We start from the raw sequence: 16,841 nt of genomic DNA on the forward strand, positions 1-16,841 counted from the left end.
TCCACTGAGCCACCCAGGCGCCCCTCAAAGGGGCCATTTTATTTCTTCTTCTGTTAGTAAACGTTTTGGGTTTCAGATCCAGACTGGAAAATTTTACTTTAAACACATTTAATATTTTTAGTTGCTATATGTAACAGGATTGCAGAAAGGTGGCTTTTTCTTTCTCTGATCCTTACTCTGGCCTCTGAGGTTTGGGAGGAGTTAGTGTTTGGGTGTGAGTGGCAAGGACACTTGACATGAGATCTATTCTTGACAGATTTTTTTTTTAATTTTTTTTCAATGTTTTTTATTTATTTTTGGGACAGAGAGAGACAGAGCATGAATGGGGGAGGGGCAGGGAGAGAGGGAGACACAGAATCGGAAACAGGCTCCAGGCTCCGAGCCATCAGCCCAGAGCCTGATGCGGGGCTCAAACTCACGGACGGCGAGATCGTGACCTGGCTGAAGTCGGACGCTTAACCGACTGTGCCACCCAGGCGCCCCTATTCTTGACAGATTTTTAAGTGGATGATACAGTATTGTTAATTACAGATACTGTATTGTACAGATCTCTACAACTATGCATCTTGCATAACTAACTTGCTATCCATTAGCTTTTGGCTTTTACTACTGAGTGTCCTTTTCCCCTTTGAGCAACCGCATCCTGCTTATGATTTGGAAAACTGTCTCAGCCCAATATTTTCGATTCTTGTGGGAATGGGGCCGTCAAGCACCATTCTACCAACCTGCCCGCTCCTCCTTCCATGTGGGCCAATCCAGTTTTTGTCTCAGTAGAACTTCAGTCTTGAATGGTGACTGCCGGTGGTCGGATACCCATCAGTCTAAACAGACCATCTGTGAGCTTCTGTGACTGGATCCTTGGATTGTCCCCGGTTCCTGATCACTTTAGGGTCCTGCTTACCTTTCCCTTTTATTCTGTGAGTGACCCATTATTCTTGCAATACTATTTTTTTTCTTGTTAGCCAGAGTCAGATTCTTGGGATTATAACCCCAAAATAGTAACCATAACAGGATACTAATCGGAAAACTGTACCAGTTGAGCCACACAAAATAGACTCATTTTTCACTATTCAGCACCTCACTGGAGAAGTCTGTCTCCCCTCATTTTTTAAAATATTTATTTATTTTTTAGAGCGGGGGGCAGAGTGTGAGCAGAGGAAGGGCAGAGAGAGAGGGAGACACAGGATCCAAAGCAGGCTCCAGACTCTGAGCTGTCAGCACAGAGCCTGATGTGAGACTCAAACTCACGAACTGTGAGATCATGACCTGAGCCGACATCGGATGCTCAACCAACTGAGCCACCCAGGCGCCCTTGTCTCCCCTCATTCTTAATCTGTGGTTCTGATGAGACTGACTGCACCCCTCTGGCCCTACAGGTAGGCACACGAGAGTAACCCCCTAGCCACAGGTTCAGGGATAGAGTAACCTCTGGGATTTAGATGCATGCCAGGATGGTATGAACTTGTAGCTGCCGGTGGCCATTTTTGATGCCATGTGAATGACTTTGCCTGAAAGTGAAACCGACATAGAGAAAAGTAGAACTGAGAGATGGAGAAACAAAGAAAATACTCTTGTGATATGTTTCTCTCTTGGACCCAGTGATGCCTGAAGCAATCTACTTGAATTTTAGACTTGCTCAAGCTAGTAAGTCCCCTTTTCCGTTGTTTCTGTCACAACCAAAAGAATCTGAATACAGAGTGGGGTTCCGAAGTTCTTCACCTTCTTTTTTTGTCCTGTCATTGAACTAAATTGTATTCTCTCCTGCAATGTTCTCCATGAGGAGGAGGAAGGTAGATCACTGTTTGTAGCTTCCTACCAGTATTCACTTTCAATAAACTTCCTTAGAGCTGGATCATAAAATATTTAAATGGTACCATCTGGTGTTGCTCTTGAAAGCATTCTTCCTCATTGATTACAAACCAGTGCCCAGGTCAGACACCAGTGGTGTTGACTGATGCTCTTCCTTTGGTGGGAGCCCTTAGTCACCTGGGTGTTCTGCTCCTTCTTGTCCCATAGTCTGGCTATAGTCACAATTTCAGGAGTACTGTGCACCAGTGGTCTCAATCCTGGCTGCACACTATAGTCTCTGAGGAACCTTTACAAACCACCCACGAAGGGGCACCTGGGTGGCTCCGTCGGTTGAGTGTCTGACTCTTGGTTTCAGCTCAGGTCATCATCCCAGGGTGGTGAGATCAAGCCCTGTATCAGGCTCCATGCTGACAGTGTGGAGCCTGCTTAAGATTCTCTCTCTCCCCCTCTGCCCTTCTCCCTCACTCGTGTGCTCTCTCTGTAAAGACAAACAAACAAAAAACCACCCATGTCTGGATTCCACTCCTAAAGATTCTAATATAGGTCTTGATTAGGGTCTAGTGATCCATGTTTTCTGAAAAGTCCCCAGGCAATTCTGTGCAACCAGATTTGAGAGAGTCACTGACACACGCAGTGCACCTCTAGATTGGCCTAGCTGGTTCTAACCAAAAAGTGTTGGGGCTTCTGCTCTCCCTGACCTCTTCAAGTGAGAGTGTAGATGTTCTCCATCTCCTCTAGCCACACATTCGTTTCTGTACCCACCTTCCTCAACTTACCACGGGGCTGTGTCCCAAGAAACCCTGTGTAAGTGGGGAAAAATACATTTAGTACGCATAATCTGCAGAACCTCACAGCTCAGCCTAGCCTAACTTAAACATGCCCAGAATTGCCCTATAGTTGAGCAAAATCATCTAGCACGAAGCCTATTTGATAATCAAGTGTTGAACATCTCATGTAATTGATTGAATGCTGTACTACAATTGAAAACAGAATGGCCATCTGTGTATCAGTGGTTCACCCTCGTGATCGCAGGGCTGAGTGGGAGCTGTGGCCCCCCTGCATCACAGGAGAGGGCCACACCACACGTCGCTGGCTCTGGGAAAGATCCAAATTCAAAATTCAAAGTATGGCTTCTACTGAATACCTATCACTTTTGTACCATCATGAAGTCAAATATTTGTTAAGTCAGACCATCGTAAGTCAGGGAAGTCCTTTCCTGAGCATTTTAAGTCCTGAATGCTATGCCAGCTACTAGGAGTACAGAGGTGAATTAAGTCCAGTCTTCATACTTGAGGGGCTACAGCATAGATGGGAGAGATTGGTAGGTGAATAAGTACAAAGCCAAAAAAGCGTGAGCCTAAGGAGGGAGTGGCCAGTTCTACTCGCAAGAACGTGGAGGTCTGATTCAGGAAGGGCTTTATACAGAGGGTGATCTTGAGCTGAGGTAGTCTTACAAGTGTAAGAACCACTAGGGAAGGTGATTCCAGGGAGAGGGTGCAACAGGGGAAAAATCCATGGAAATAGCAAAGCTGATATTTATGATCCGAGGTGGATAAATCTGGAAAAGTTGGGAAGGGCCAGACTTGGAATGGCCTTTGCCTCTTACAAGACAGCTTGGGACTTTATCTAGCGGGCAGCAGAAGCCATCAAAGAGCTTTAATCAGGGAGGTCATAGTTTTTTTAGAAACCTCTGTCCAGGACCATGTGGGAGGTGGGCCGGGAAGGTGTAAGACTGAAGACAGGGACTGCAGGTGGGAGACTGTCACGTAGATGACACGGGGGGAGCCAGGACCAGGGCAACAGCGATGAGATGGAAAGGAGAGGAGGCATTTGAATGAAGGCAAGGAAGCCCAACTTGCAGAATTTAGTGACTGGATGGATGTGGGGAGAGAGAGAGAAGCTCAGTCTCCAGCTTGGATGCCCGAGTGAGTGGACTGTGATGCCCTTCATGGAGATCAAAGGCAGAAGGAAGCACAAGATGGTGGAAAGGAGGACCGGTAAGATACCTGTGGGATGTCCAAGGGGTACTGGCTCTTGACTCTACTGTGTCTGTAAAGATACTGACAGAGGAGTCATAAGCATGCAGGTAGTCCTTGAAATAACGAGCAGGTGGTAGATATGAAATGACAAGAAAAGAAAGCCAAGAACAGAGGCCAGGGGAACACTGAAGAAGGACCAAAAAAAAAAAAGACCAAGAAAAAAAATAGGTGGGAAGGAAAGTAGGGCTGAGTAGGAGACTTTCCATGAGAAGGGAGCTACATCTGGTGTCGAAGTCCTAAAAAAATCAAGGACAACGAAAATGGTGGTGGGTTTTTTTTCTTTTCTGACCAGCCTGCCTCTCTCTCCCTCTTTTGGTAATAGCAGTCCAGTCTCGCCTTGCTGATCACCCCTCTCTTGCTATGTGCAACTCTGGCGGGGCTGTCGGGGAGGGCAGAAATTCTGCTGGCAGGGTGGGCACGCCACCCAAGCTTCGTCAGCCGATTGGACGTACCCTCTTGGGACTTGGAAACTAGAGCCAAGTGACACAGAGATGGTGTACATTTCACGTCAGCATCAAACTATGATAATCTCTCTCTCTCACTCTCTCTCCCTCTCGCTCTCTCCCTGGAGAGAGGGAGAGCGAGAGAGAAAGCGAGAGGGAGAGAGAGAGAGAGGACTGTGAATTATCTGTTGCTATCGACATTTCTTTCTCTAATTTTAGAGGCTGTGATAGCCTTCCAATAAATTCTTTAAAAATTTTTTTCATTTTATGGGGCACCTGGGTGGCTCAGTCAGTTGAGCATCCAACTTCGGTTCAGATCATGATCTCACGATTCGTGGGTTCAAGCCCCGTGTCGGACTCTATGCTGATGACTCAGAGCCTGGAGCCTGCTTCAGATTCTATGACTCTCTCTCTCTCTCTCCCTCTCTCTCTGCCCCTCCCCTGTTTGCGCTCTGTCTCTCTCTGTATCTCAAAAATGAATAAACATTAAAAAACATTTTCTTTTTTTTTTTTTTTTAATTTTTTTTTCAACGTTTTTTATTTATTTTTGGGACAGAGAGAGACAGAGCATGAACGGGGGAGGGGCAGAGAGAGAGGGAGACACAGAATCGGAAACAGGCTCCAGGCTCCGAGCCATCAGCCCAGAGCCTGACGCGGGGCTCGAACTCACGGACCGCGAGATCGTGACCTGGCTGAAGTCGGACGCTTAACCGACTGCGCCACCCAGGCGCCCCTAAAAAACATTTTCTTAATAAAAAAATATTTTATTTTAAAGTAATCTCTACACCGAACATGGGGCTGGAACTTACAACCCCAAGATCAAGAGTCCCATGTTCTACTGACTGAGCCAGCCAGGTGCCTCCTAATAAATTCTTCTTAAGTGTAGATTAGCAAGTGCTGGTTTATGATCTTTGTAACTGAAGGGTCTTAACTGGATTCAGCCATTAGGAGGTCAGTGAGTAGTTCAGTGAGTAGTTCAGTGAGGTGAAGGGTGAAATGTTAATTGAAAAGAGAAGGAAGGTGAGGAGGTAGAGATAATTGCATTCGTCAAGGAGTTTGATTTAGGAGAGAATATATTAGGAAAGTAGCTAATTACTTTTAGCTACATTTAAACCCATGTTTTGCTAAGACAACAGAAAAGGAGTTCCTGAAAACAGCAGCCATGAATCTTGTCTTAGTACTGATTTCTCTAATGTTTAGTGAGATTTCGTTTATCAACATATTTCACCTATTCTTACTAATTGTATATGACAGAGTCACCCATGATGGGAAAATTGTTCTTTAAAATGTCTGCTTCGGAGGGACGGCTGGGTGGCTCAGTCAGTTAAGCGTCCAACTCTTGGTTTCAGCTCAGGTCATAATCTCATGGTTCGTGAGTTTAAGCCCCACACTGGGCTCTGTGCTGACAGCACAGAGACTGCTTGGGATTCTCTCTCTGTCCCTCCCTGGCTCGCTCTCTTGCTCTCTCTCTCTCTCAAAAATAGATAAGTAAACTTTAAAAAAAATAAATAAAATGTCTACTTCAGAATCAAGGTTTGTCTGATTTGATATAGTGATAGAAGAAAATAATTTGAAAGAAATAATAAAACCACCACGAAAAGTTTCTTCCAAAAAGATGTCCAGGGCACCAAATAAAATATTACATTTAAAAATAATTTGATTTTGCTACTGGATTTTAGAAAGACATAAAATAAGGCACCTTTTCCTTCTCCAACCAAACTTGGAGTGAATTTCTGTCTGATGCTTTTCTGCCCTCCAGTGGTTGTTAAAAGGCATCGAGAAATGTATCATCTTTTAAATATTTTATAAGGATATATTTTCTTTGCAACAGACTTTTTGGCTTTAGGAATTCAAAGCAATTGATAAATGCCTCAGCATTCACAAAATGCACACGTTCTTAAAAATGGGCAAAACTCAGAAAGCAACCCAAGCCTCACAGAATGTAAACTTGACTTTAGGCAACCAGTAGGTGGAGGAATTTCCAAAGCTAAGAACTCCAACACACTATCCAAACCCAACTCCAGAACCAGAGGACCTTTAAAATAATAAATCTGGATCTTCATTTTATACTAACAGAAACCCACGACTGTCTGTCAACTAGCTCCCGGGTGTGTTTACATATACACTTAGTGCCCAGGAAATGCAGGAAAGGAAGGACTACTTTGGGATTTGAATTAGATATTACTTGCAAAATATGAGAAGCGGGGCTGAAGTGAAAGCTCGAAAGGTATGGACAGTGTAAGGTAAAAAGCTGAAAAGAAGTAGATGTGTGAAGAAAGTGACTGACATCGAGAGGAAAGAAGCCAACAGAAAAAGTGCCCAGGTCACACGTTGGAGAGCGGTGATGGTGCCCAGATAGGTCACAGTGGGAGGCTGAGTGTGGCTCCCACCCAGTCAGCAATAGAAAGCTATTATGAAAGACAAAGGCCAAATATTTATAAGGTGTTGGTACAAATGAATGGGGAAAACACTCCTTTGCCTCTGTCTGCACCTTTCTTTATTAGCACTGAAAGCAACCAGTCCAGGGAAAAGCCACAAAAGCTCTTGAACAGCCAGCTCATCTTAGCCCTTTTATTTATGCTCAACTCAGATTCTTAGAATTTCACCCTTGGCTCAGACACCACTCCATCCAAATCTCTCCCTAACCTCCCTCCAAGGCAGAGCCCGCTAGCCTAATGCCACTCTTTCCCTCCTCATGATTATTTTACTTTATTTACACGATTTCCCCCCATGTATTCTCCTTATCATAAAGTGGGGCCCCACTGCCAGGCTAGTCTGGTGTTGAAATATGCAGGATGTGAACAGAAACTGGAACCCAACTTCATCCAGTTCCCACTCTGTTCTTGGCCTCCTCACTCTTGGGGTCAAAAGAAGGAAAAATTCCATAATTCCTCATTGCTTCTCCATTTTTCTCTCTTGACATGGAGTTTTGTTGACCTGTACACGCTTTTCTAAATTTAATATCCTGGCTCAATTTTTTATTCTTACTACCACGATGACTTACCCTCTTTTTATCGAATAAGCCTTTCCCCACCCCCAATCAATTTTGTGTACTTAAATAAGCCATATCCCAACAGGCACATGAAAGATGTTCAACGTCACTCCTCATCAGGGAAATACGAATCAAAACCACAATGAGATACCACCTCAAGCTAGTCAGAGTGGCTAAAATGAACAAATCAGGAGACTATAGATGCTGGAGAGCATGTGGAGAAACAGGAACCCTCTTGCACTGTTGGTGGGAATTCAAACTGGTGCAGCCGCTCTGGAAAACAGTGTGGAGGTTTCTCAAAAAATTAAAAATAGATCTACCCTATGACCCAGCAATAGCACTGCTAGGAATTTACCCAAAGGATACAGGAGTGCTGATGCATAGGGGCACTTGTACCCCAATGTTTATAGCAGTGCTTTCAACAATAGCCAAATTATGGAAAGAGCCTAAATGTCCATCAACTGATGAATGGATAAAGAAATTGTGGTTTATATACACAATGGAATACTACATGGCAATGAGAAAGAATGCAATATGGCCTTTTGTAGCAACGTGGATGGAACTGGGGAGTGTTATGCTAAGTGAAATAAGCCATACAGAGAAAGACAGATACTATATGTTTTCACTCTCATGTGGATCCTGAGAAACTTAACAGAAGACAACAGGGGAGGGGAAGGGAAAAAAAAAGTTAGGGAGGGAAGCAAACCACAAGAGACTCTTAAAAACTAAGGATAAACTGAGGGTTGATGGGCGGTGGGAGGGAGGGAAAAGTGGGTGATGGGCATTGAGAAAAGCACCTGTTGGGATGAGCACTGGGTGTTTTATGGAAACCAATTTGACAATAAATTTCATATTAAAAAAATAAGCCATATCATGCTTTTGTCTATCAGACTGGAAGAATTACCAAGATGAATGGTACCCAGTGTTGATGAGGTATGGAGAAATAGGTTACTCATGCACAGTTGGAGGGAGTGTAATTTTGCACAACTTTTTGGAAGGGTAATTTGGTAGCATCCACCAGCATTCAAAACATCTGAGCTTTGTTGACTCATTAATTCCCCTTTTAGAAATCCACCTTTCAGAAATATGAGCATGAGGGTATAAAAATACAAGTCAAGCATATTTCCTATAGGATTATTTGTAAAAGTAAAACAATGAAAATAAATGGGATAGCCATCAAAAATTAAAATACAGAAAACAGAACAGTGTAATCTGTCAATAAATTCAATAACTAGTTTTTGGAAGAAAAAACCAATACAATGAACAAAATTCTGGCAACGTTAATAAAGAAAAAAAGAGACTACAGGTGTAGAACACCAAGGAAGAACAGTTTAAGTTTAAGCCTCAAGCCCTCAATCCTTTGTGGAAATTCAATAATTTTATTCCTATGGTTTTTAATACCAAGAACTCAAGCTCCAGGAGGGCTGAAGTCTAATTTGTCCTCCAAACCAAGTAGCAGTGCAATTTGTTGCCACTGAGGCTGACCCATACAGACTTCAAGACCAAGTCCAGAAGACATTATATAATACCCTAGAAGGTCTGAAAAATAATTACTCATTTACACAGCTGGTCCTTCAGAGCTTTTTACCTATGTTTTCTGATGAACATTATTCAATGTACTGAAGATACATTGATACAATATGACAGTTTCATTCCAAATAATCCAAATGGATTATTTTTTAGAAAAAGAAAAGTTGCTAAAAGTTGCTCAAGAACCCAAAAACCTAAAGATACTTATAACTGAAAAAATTTAAAAAATCAAAGAACTCTCTATTTAATGGTTAATCTTGTAGTTAGTTTTTAATTCTCATTTTCTAGCCTCATTGTCTTAAGCTCAGAAATAATGCTTGTGTATTTTTTGCATTTTAGAACTTGATACTAATTTTGAACTACTGTATGATCAATTTTTAAATGTTTCATAAGGTATTGGAAAAATAATCAACGTAAGTGGCACTTTCTAGCTAACCTGCAAAAGCCAGAATATTCCTTATTTGCCTACCTGTCATCTATTTTTTAATTGTAAAATAACAAATTCAAACCACAAAGAAATATCTTTGCACCCCAACGGATGGTCACGTTGTCTATAGAGATCTTTCTACTTGTCTTCTTTTTCAAACATAAAAAATATTTTAATTGCTACAACTCTTTAATATTTGCTTATTAATTTATTTCTCCAGCATTCCTTTAATATGGTTTTTTTCCCTTTCTTAACTTTTTTGCCAGTATGCTTATCACTCTATAATCTTTCATATAGTGTCTCCATTGTTACTAATTTATTATTGCAGTATTGCTGTCTTCTTTGGTTCAAGACTTATTTAGAAGTGGGGTGCCTGGGCCCCTTGGTGGCTCATCAGTTAAGTGTCTGACTTTGGCTCAGGTCATGATCTCATGGTTTGTGAGTTCAAGCCCACCTTGGGCTCTGCTCTCAGAGTGCAGAGCCTGCTTTGGATCCTCTGTCTCCCTCTCTCTCTCTGCCCCTTGCTTTCAAATTGAAAGTTATTTTTGAGAGAGACAGAGGAGAGAGAGAGAGACAGAGTGCAAGCAGAGGAGGGGCCGTGAGAGAGGGAGACACAGAATCCAAAGTAGTAGGCTCCAGGATCTGAGCTGTCAGCACAGAGGCTGACGCGGGACTCACATTTATGAGCCTTGAGATCATGACCTGAGACAAAATCAGACACTTAACTGACTGAGCCATCCAGGCACCCAAAAATTAAAAAAAAATTTTTTTAAGCCTGAAAAGACTGTAGATACTGTATATAAAAAAATTATTTAGAAGAGTAAACTTTTTCAGTGGTTGGGCTATCTTACTAAATCTTCTCTTCTTGGTTTTAGCTTTACTACCTTGTCCTCAAACACCATGGCCCATATAATATTTACTTTTTAGGCTCTTCAATTTTCATTTAACCCTCATAAAGGATTAAGTCCATAAGACACTGGAAAAACAAGTATTTTCTCTATTTTTAGAGTTCTGATCATCTTTGAAATGAATCTCATTAATAATATAATTTCGATTTTTTAAATCAGAGTCATAGTTATTTTGCGTACTCAGTCTGTCCAAGACAGAAGTGCATATTAGAGCCCACTACTTTTGTATTTTTAAAAGATTCATCTTTCTGCATTTTGAACAGTTATTGCTGAACCCATTTTCATGAAAAACAATTCAACGCTGCGGCAGGCAGAATTCTAAAAATGTTTCCAAAATCCTTGCCCCCTGGAGGACATGCTGGGTATAATTTCTCTCCTTGAGTGTGAAAGAGTTCTGTGAATATGATGGGCTGTTACTCCCATGATTAGGCTACATTATATGGCAAAGGTAGAAGGGATTTTGCAGATAAAATTAACCATACCTAATCAGTCAACTTGAAGTTAATCAAAAGGGAGATTATTCTGAGTGGGCTTGACCAAATCAGGTGAGTCCTTTAAAAGAGAGTTTAAAGGTCAGAGATGAAAGAGGTTGCGAGCTGCGGGGAGAGACAGATTCTCATGCTGGCCTGTCGTGAACTGCTTATGGAAGGGACTGTGAGCCAAGGACTTGAGGGCAGCTTCTAGAAGCTAAGAACGATCCCCAGCAAGGGAACGATTATCCAGCAAGGGAATACAGACTTTGGACCTACGACCTCAAGGAATGTAATTCTGTTAATAATCTGAGTCTAGAAGAGGACCTCAAGCCTTGGACAAGTTCTAGAGGAGAGAGTACAGCTCTAGGGCATCTTGATGGGATTTCAGTCTCGCTTGACCCGGACCAGAGCTCTCACCGCGTCAGACTTGTGACGACAGAAATGATGGGATAAGTGGGTGTTGTTTGAAACCATTTGGTGAGGTTATGTGTTATGCAGCAATAGAAAGCTAACAGCCCCATAAAGACTTCTGAGAGTTGTGTTTTCAGTGTGATGTATATCCTTCATCATTATACAGTAGTAACCTTTAATTTTTTGCTTAATGTATTTTCTTTGAATTTTATTGTATTATATAGTATTAGTAATGTGACTCCCACTTTCTTATTTTTTACATTCCCCTATTTTTCTTTACCCATCCTTTTAGTTGTAATATTTTGAGATGCTTGGTTTCAGATGGGGCTTTTAAAAATAATGTGTACACTTGTTGAATTGAGTTTCTGTTTTCCTGTGCTATAATGTATCACATTTATCAAACCCTATGTCTACAAAAAATTTGGTCTTAGGTTTCCTCTTGCTGTTTCTTCTATCTCATTCTTCCTTTTATTTTCTGTACTTTGGCATATAACTTTTTTGTTTTCTCTCCTCATGTTTTAGAATGGGTGCATTTATTTTTTTAATATTTTTTTTTAGAAATTAAAAAGAAAATTTTAATTTTTTCTAAAGCATCTTCAACCTATATTTTTCCTCAAGGCAGAGGCTGTGACACTTGTCCCCTTGTATCCTCAGTCCCAATCACATAAAAGTGTCTAAAAAAATGTTTCATTTGCCAAATCAAAATCACTAGGCTCTAAGAAAGTGTCCTGGTTAAATAGCTTTTAGCACTTTTTTTCAAATTTTTTTCAAAGGCACTTAAAAATATTTGATTTTTTCCCTTTGGATTGTATTTTTTCACGTTGATTACAAAACATTTTCTTCATGTGTGCTCTTTTGAAACAGAAACCTGTAATCTGTAGCAGACAAAAATAAATTGATAAATTAAAAGGTAATTATGTTCTTTCGAATGTGTTTTAAATTTCACTGGGTGTGGGGCCTGGCTGGCTCAGTTGGTAGAGCATGTGACTCTTGATCTCAGAGTCACGAGTTCGAGCCCCATGTTGGGTGTAGAGATTATTTAAAAATAAAATCTTAAAAAAATTATTGGGTCTTTAATGACACAGAGGATTATGAGAATTTTAGTAATCAAATGCATATAATGCTTATTCTGACAAACTCAAACAATAAAGAATAGAAAGAGAAAAGGTCCTTCCTTCCTACCTCATACTCCAAAGATAGCCATTATTGCCATGTTGCTATCTTTCTAAATAGTATTTTTCTCAATGCTATAACGATGACAATAATATTGACTAATAGATGAGAGGCCAAGATGGTGGAACAGCATGGAAGCTTTTTTTGTGTGTCTCTCGCCCCCTGACATGCAGCCAGATCAACACTAAACCATCCTGCACACCTAGAAAACTGATCTGAGGATCAACAAAACAATCCGCACAACCTGAACCACAGAACTCACAGGTGCGCCGGGTGGGGAGGTGAACTTGGGGAGAGAGAGAAGCCGCGGAGGGAGGCTGGAGATGGGAAAGCATTTCCCACACCCCCTGAAAGCAGCTGGAGAGAAAAGAAAGAGTGTGAACAAAGGGACCGAACAAAAAAGAGAGAAAGGAGAAAGGAGAGGGTTTAAATTCCATCAAGACTCTATAAACAGGGGGAGCGCAGAGTCTGAAACAACACAGCTGGATACCCGGCGGTGCTCTGGTGGGAAGGGCGAATCCCCAGGAGCAGAGTGAAGTCCGGGGGTCTTTGGGCCACACGGGGAGAAGCGGTCCCACTGCTGGAAGGACATTTGGTGGAGGCTGTGTGGTCACCTGGTCTCAGCAGACCCCAGAGAACAACCACATTCGCTGGCGCTGGAACAAGGTCGTTAAGGGGGAAGCCTGGGGTCAGCTGTGTGTCGTGACTTACCATAATCCCTGAAACGCTGCTGCTGCACGATCGCGTGAACTTTTTCTGGGGCGGGCTGGCACCCGGCTGCAGTCTCGCGGAATTGGCCGCACAGTCTCGCGAATGTTCCTGGAGGCTTCCGGCACCGGCCAGTGCTCGGTGAGACCCTCCTCCAGAGGATCTGAGCGGTGGAAGCCTCGGTCCCTCAGAAGTGAGGGGTCAGAACCGGCCACATCTGAGATAAAACTCAGGAGGCAGGTGCCTCTCAGCAGCCTGACGGTTTGGTCACGGACAGTGTAAAAGCGGGGGGTGGAAGGAAGCCGGAGACAAAGGAGGGGTGCTCAATTGCCAGGGAGAGCACAGAGATTTGATACTGGAGAGTGGGTACCTACCTGGGTGACGACATTTTCACACCTCCCGCGCATGCGTGTACACGGCTATAAGCGCCGCAGCAATCCACCCGCGTAAGCTAAGCAGCGCCATCTAGTGGAGAATGGAGCCATTACACTAAATCCCGCCCAACTGAGCCAAGAGTGCTCTTGACAAACACAAGTCTCTCCACCTGCTTAGTTTACCGACTATAAAGTACTTCATAGTTTGACTTCTAGGGGAAACTGGATATAATTTCAATCGTATTTCAGTCTGATCGCTGGTCCATCTATTCAATTTTTTTCTTTTCTTATTCTTGAATACAGAAAGAAAAAATTTATTTTTATTTTCTATTTTTATTAAAAATGTTTTTATTTTTTGGGGCGCCTGGGTGGCGCAGTCGGTTGAGCGTCCGACTTCAGCCAGGTCACGATCTCGCGGTCCGTGAGTTCGAGCCCCGCGTCGGGCTCTGGGCTGATGGCTCAGAGCCTGGAGCCTGTTTCCGATTCTGTGTCTCCCTCTCTCTCTGCCCCGCCCCCGTTCATGCTCTGTCTCTCTCTGTCCCAAAAATAAATAAAAAAAGTTGAAAAAAATGTTTTTATTTTTTAAATTATTTTTTACTTTTTTGTAATTGTTAAAAATTCCATTTTACTTCCATAATTTCATTTTATTCTATTTTAGTGTATTGATTTTTTCAAATTTTCAAACATTTTCTTTATTTTTCTTTTTTTCCCCCCTTTTTTTCTTTTCTTCTATTTCCCTTTTTTTTCTCTAATCTATCAAGCTCATTTCAACACCAGACCAAAACACACCTAGGATCTAGCATCCTTTATTTGATTTTTTTGTGTTGTTTTTAATTTTTTAATTTAATTTTTTTTACCTTATTAATTCCTTTTCTTCCTTCAGAATGATGAAATGAAGGAATGCACCCCAAAAGAAAGAACAGGAAGAAATGACAGCCAGGGACTTAATCAACACAGATACAAGCAAGATGTCTGAAGCAGAATTTAGAATCACAATAATAAGTATACTAGCTGGGGTTGAAAATAAAATAGAATCCCTTTCTGTGTAGATAAAAGAAGTAAAAGCTAGTCAGGATGAACAAAAATTCTGTAACTGAGTTGCAATCTCAGATGGATGCCACAACGGCAAGGATAGATAAAACAGAGCAGTGAATCAGCAATATAAAGGACAAACTTCTGGAGAATAATGAAGCAGAAAAAAAGAGGGAGACTAAGAAAAAAAGCATGATTTAAGAATTAGAGAACTCAGTGACTTATTAAAAAGGAATGACATCAGAATCATAAGGGACCCAGAAGATAAAGACAGAGAAAAGGGGTAGAAGGTTTATGTGAGCAAATCACAGCAGAAAACTTTCTTAACCTGGGGAAAGACACAGATGTCAAAATCCAGGAAGCACACAGGATTCCCATTACATTCAACAAAAACCAACCATCAACAAGGCATACAATAGTCAAATTCACAAAATACTTATGCAAGGAAAGAATCATGAAACAGCAAGGAAAAAAAAAAGTCCTTAACCTACAAGGGAAGACAGATGAGGTTAGCAGCAGACCTATCCACAGAAACTTGGCAGGCCAGAAAGGAGTGGCAGGATATATTCAATATGCTAAATCAGAAAAATATGCAGGCAAGAATTCTTTATCCAGCAAGGTTGTCATTCAAAATAGAAGGAAAGATTAAAAGTTTCACAGACAAACAAAAATTAAGGAGTTTGTGACTACTAAACCAGCCTTGCAAGAAATTTTAAGGGGGATTTTTCTCTGAGGGGAGAAAAGATGAAAAAAACAAAAACAAAACAAAACAAAAAAACAAAAAACAAACCAAAAAGACCAAAAGCAACAAAGACTAGAAAGGACTAGAGACCACCACCAGAAACTCCAACTCTACAGGCAACATAATGGCAATCAATTCATATCTTTCAGGACTCACTCTAAACATCAATGGACTAAATGCTCCAATCAAAAGACACAGGGTAACAGAATGGATAAGAAAACAAGATCCATTTATGCTGTTTACAAGAGACCCACTTTAGACCTAAAGACACCTTCAGGTTGAAAGTAAGGGGATAGAGAACCATCTATCATGCTAATGGTCAACAAAAGAAAGCTGGAGTAGCCATACTTATATCAGACAATCTAGACTTTAAAATAAAGACTGTAACAAGAGATGAAGAAGGGCATTATATCATAATTAAGGGGTCTATCCACCAAGAAGATCCAACAGTTGTAAACACTTATGCTCCAAATGTGAGAGCACCCAAAGGTATAAATCAGTTAATCACAAACATAAAGAAACTCATTGATAATAATACCATAATAGTAGGGGACTTCAACACCCTACTAACAGCAATCATCTAACAGAAAACCAACAAGGAAACAATGGCTTTGAATGACACACTGGACCAGATGGACTTAACAGATATATTCAGAACATTTCATCCAAAAGCAGTAGAATACACATTCTTCTCCAGTGTACATGGAATGTTCTCTAGAATAGATCACATACTGGGACACAAATCAGCCCTCAACAAGTACAAAAAGATCGAGATCATACTGTGCATATTTTCAGACCACAATGCTATGAAACTCGAAATCAACCACAAGAAAAAATGTAGAAAGATAACAAATACTTGGAGACTAAAGACCATCCTACTAAAGAATGAATGAGCTAACTAAGTTAAAGAGGAAACTAAAAAGTACATAGAAGCCAATGAAAATGATAACACCACAGCCCCAAACCTCTGGGACGCAGCAAAGGCAGTCATAAGAGGAAAGTATATAGCAATCCAGGCCTTCCTAAAGAAGGAAGGTCTCGGATACACAACCTAACCTTACACCTTAAAGAGCTGGAAAAACAACAGCAAATAAAACCCCGAACTAGCAGAAGACAGAAAATAATAAAGATCAGAGAAGAAATCTATGCTATTGAAACAAACAAACAAACAAACAAAACAGTAGAACAATGAAACCAGAAGCTGGTTCTTTGAAAGAATTAACAAAATTGATAAACCACTAGCCAGTTTGATCAAAAAAAAAAAAAAAAAAAAAAAAAGGAAAGGACCCAGATAAATACATCAAGAATGAAAGAGGAGAGATCACAACCAACACAGCAGAAATAAAAACAACAATAAGAGAATATTATGAGCAATTATATGCCAATAAAATGGGCAACCTGGAAGAAATGGACAAATTCCTAGAAACATATACACTACCAAAACTGAAACAGGAAGAAATAGAAAATCCGAACAGACCCAGAACCAGGAAGGAAATCGAATTAGTAATCAAAAATCTCCCAAAAAACAAGAGTCCAGGGCCAGATGGCTTTCCAGGGGAATTCTACCAAACATTTAAGGAAGAGTTAACACCTATTCTCTTGAAGCTGCTCCAAAGGGTAGAAATGGAAGGAAAACTTCCAAACTCTTTCTGTGAGAAGAATTACACATCGTTAAAGGTGTCACCTGCGTTTGTCACACGGACACACCTCTGGGTAGGAGCACATCCCGGATCTTCTGACTTCCATGCCAGCGTTCCTTCTAATTAGTGCAAGACCTGCT

This window comes from Felis catus, chromosome B2 (genome assembly GCF_018350175.1).
Source record: "Felis catus isolate Fca126 chromosome B2, F.catus_Fca126_mat1.0, whole genome shotgun sequence".
In the NCBI taxonomy this organism is placed as follows: domain Eukaryota; kingdom Metazoa; phylum Chordata; class Mammalia; order Carnivora; family Felidae; genus Felis; species Felis catus.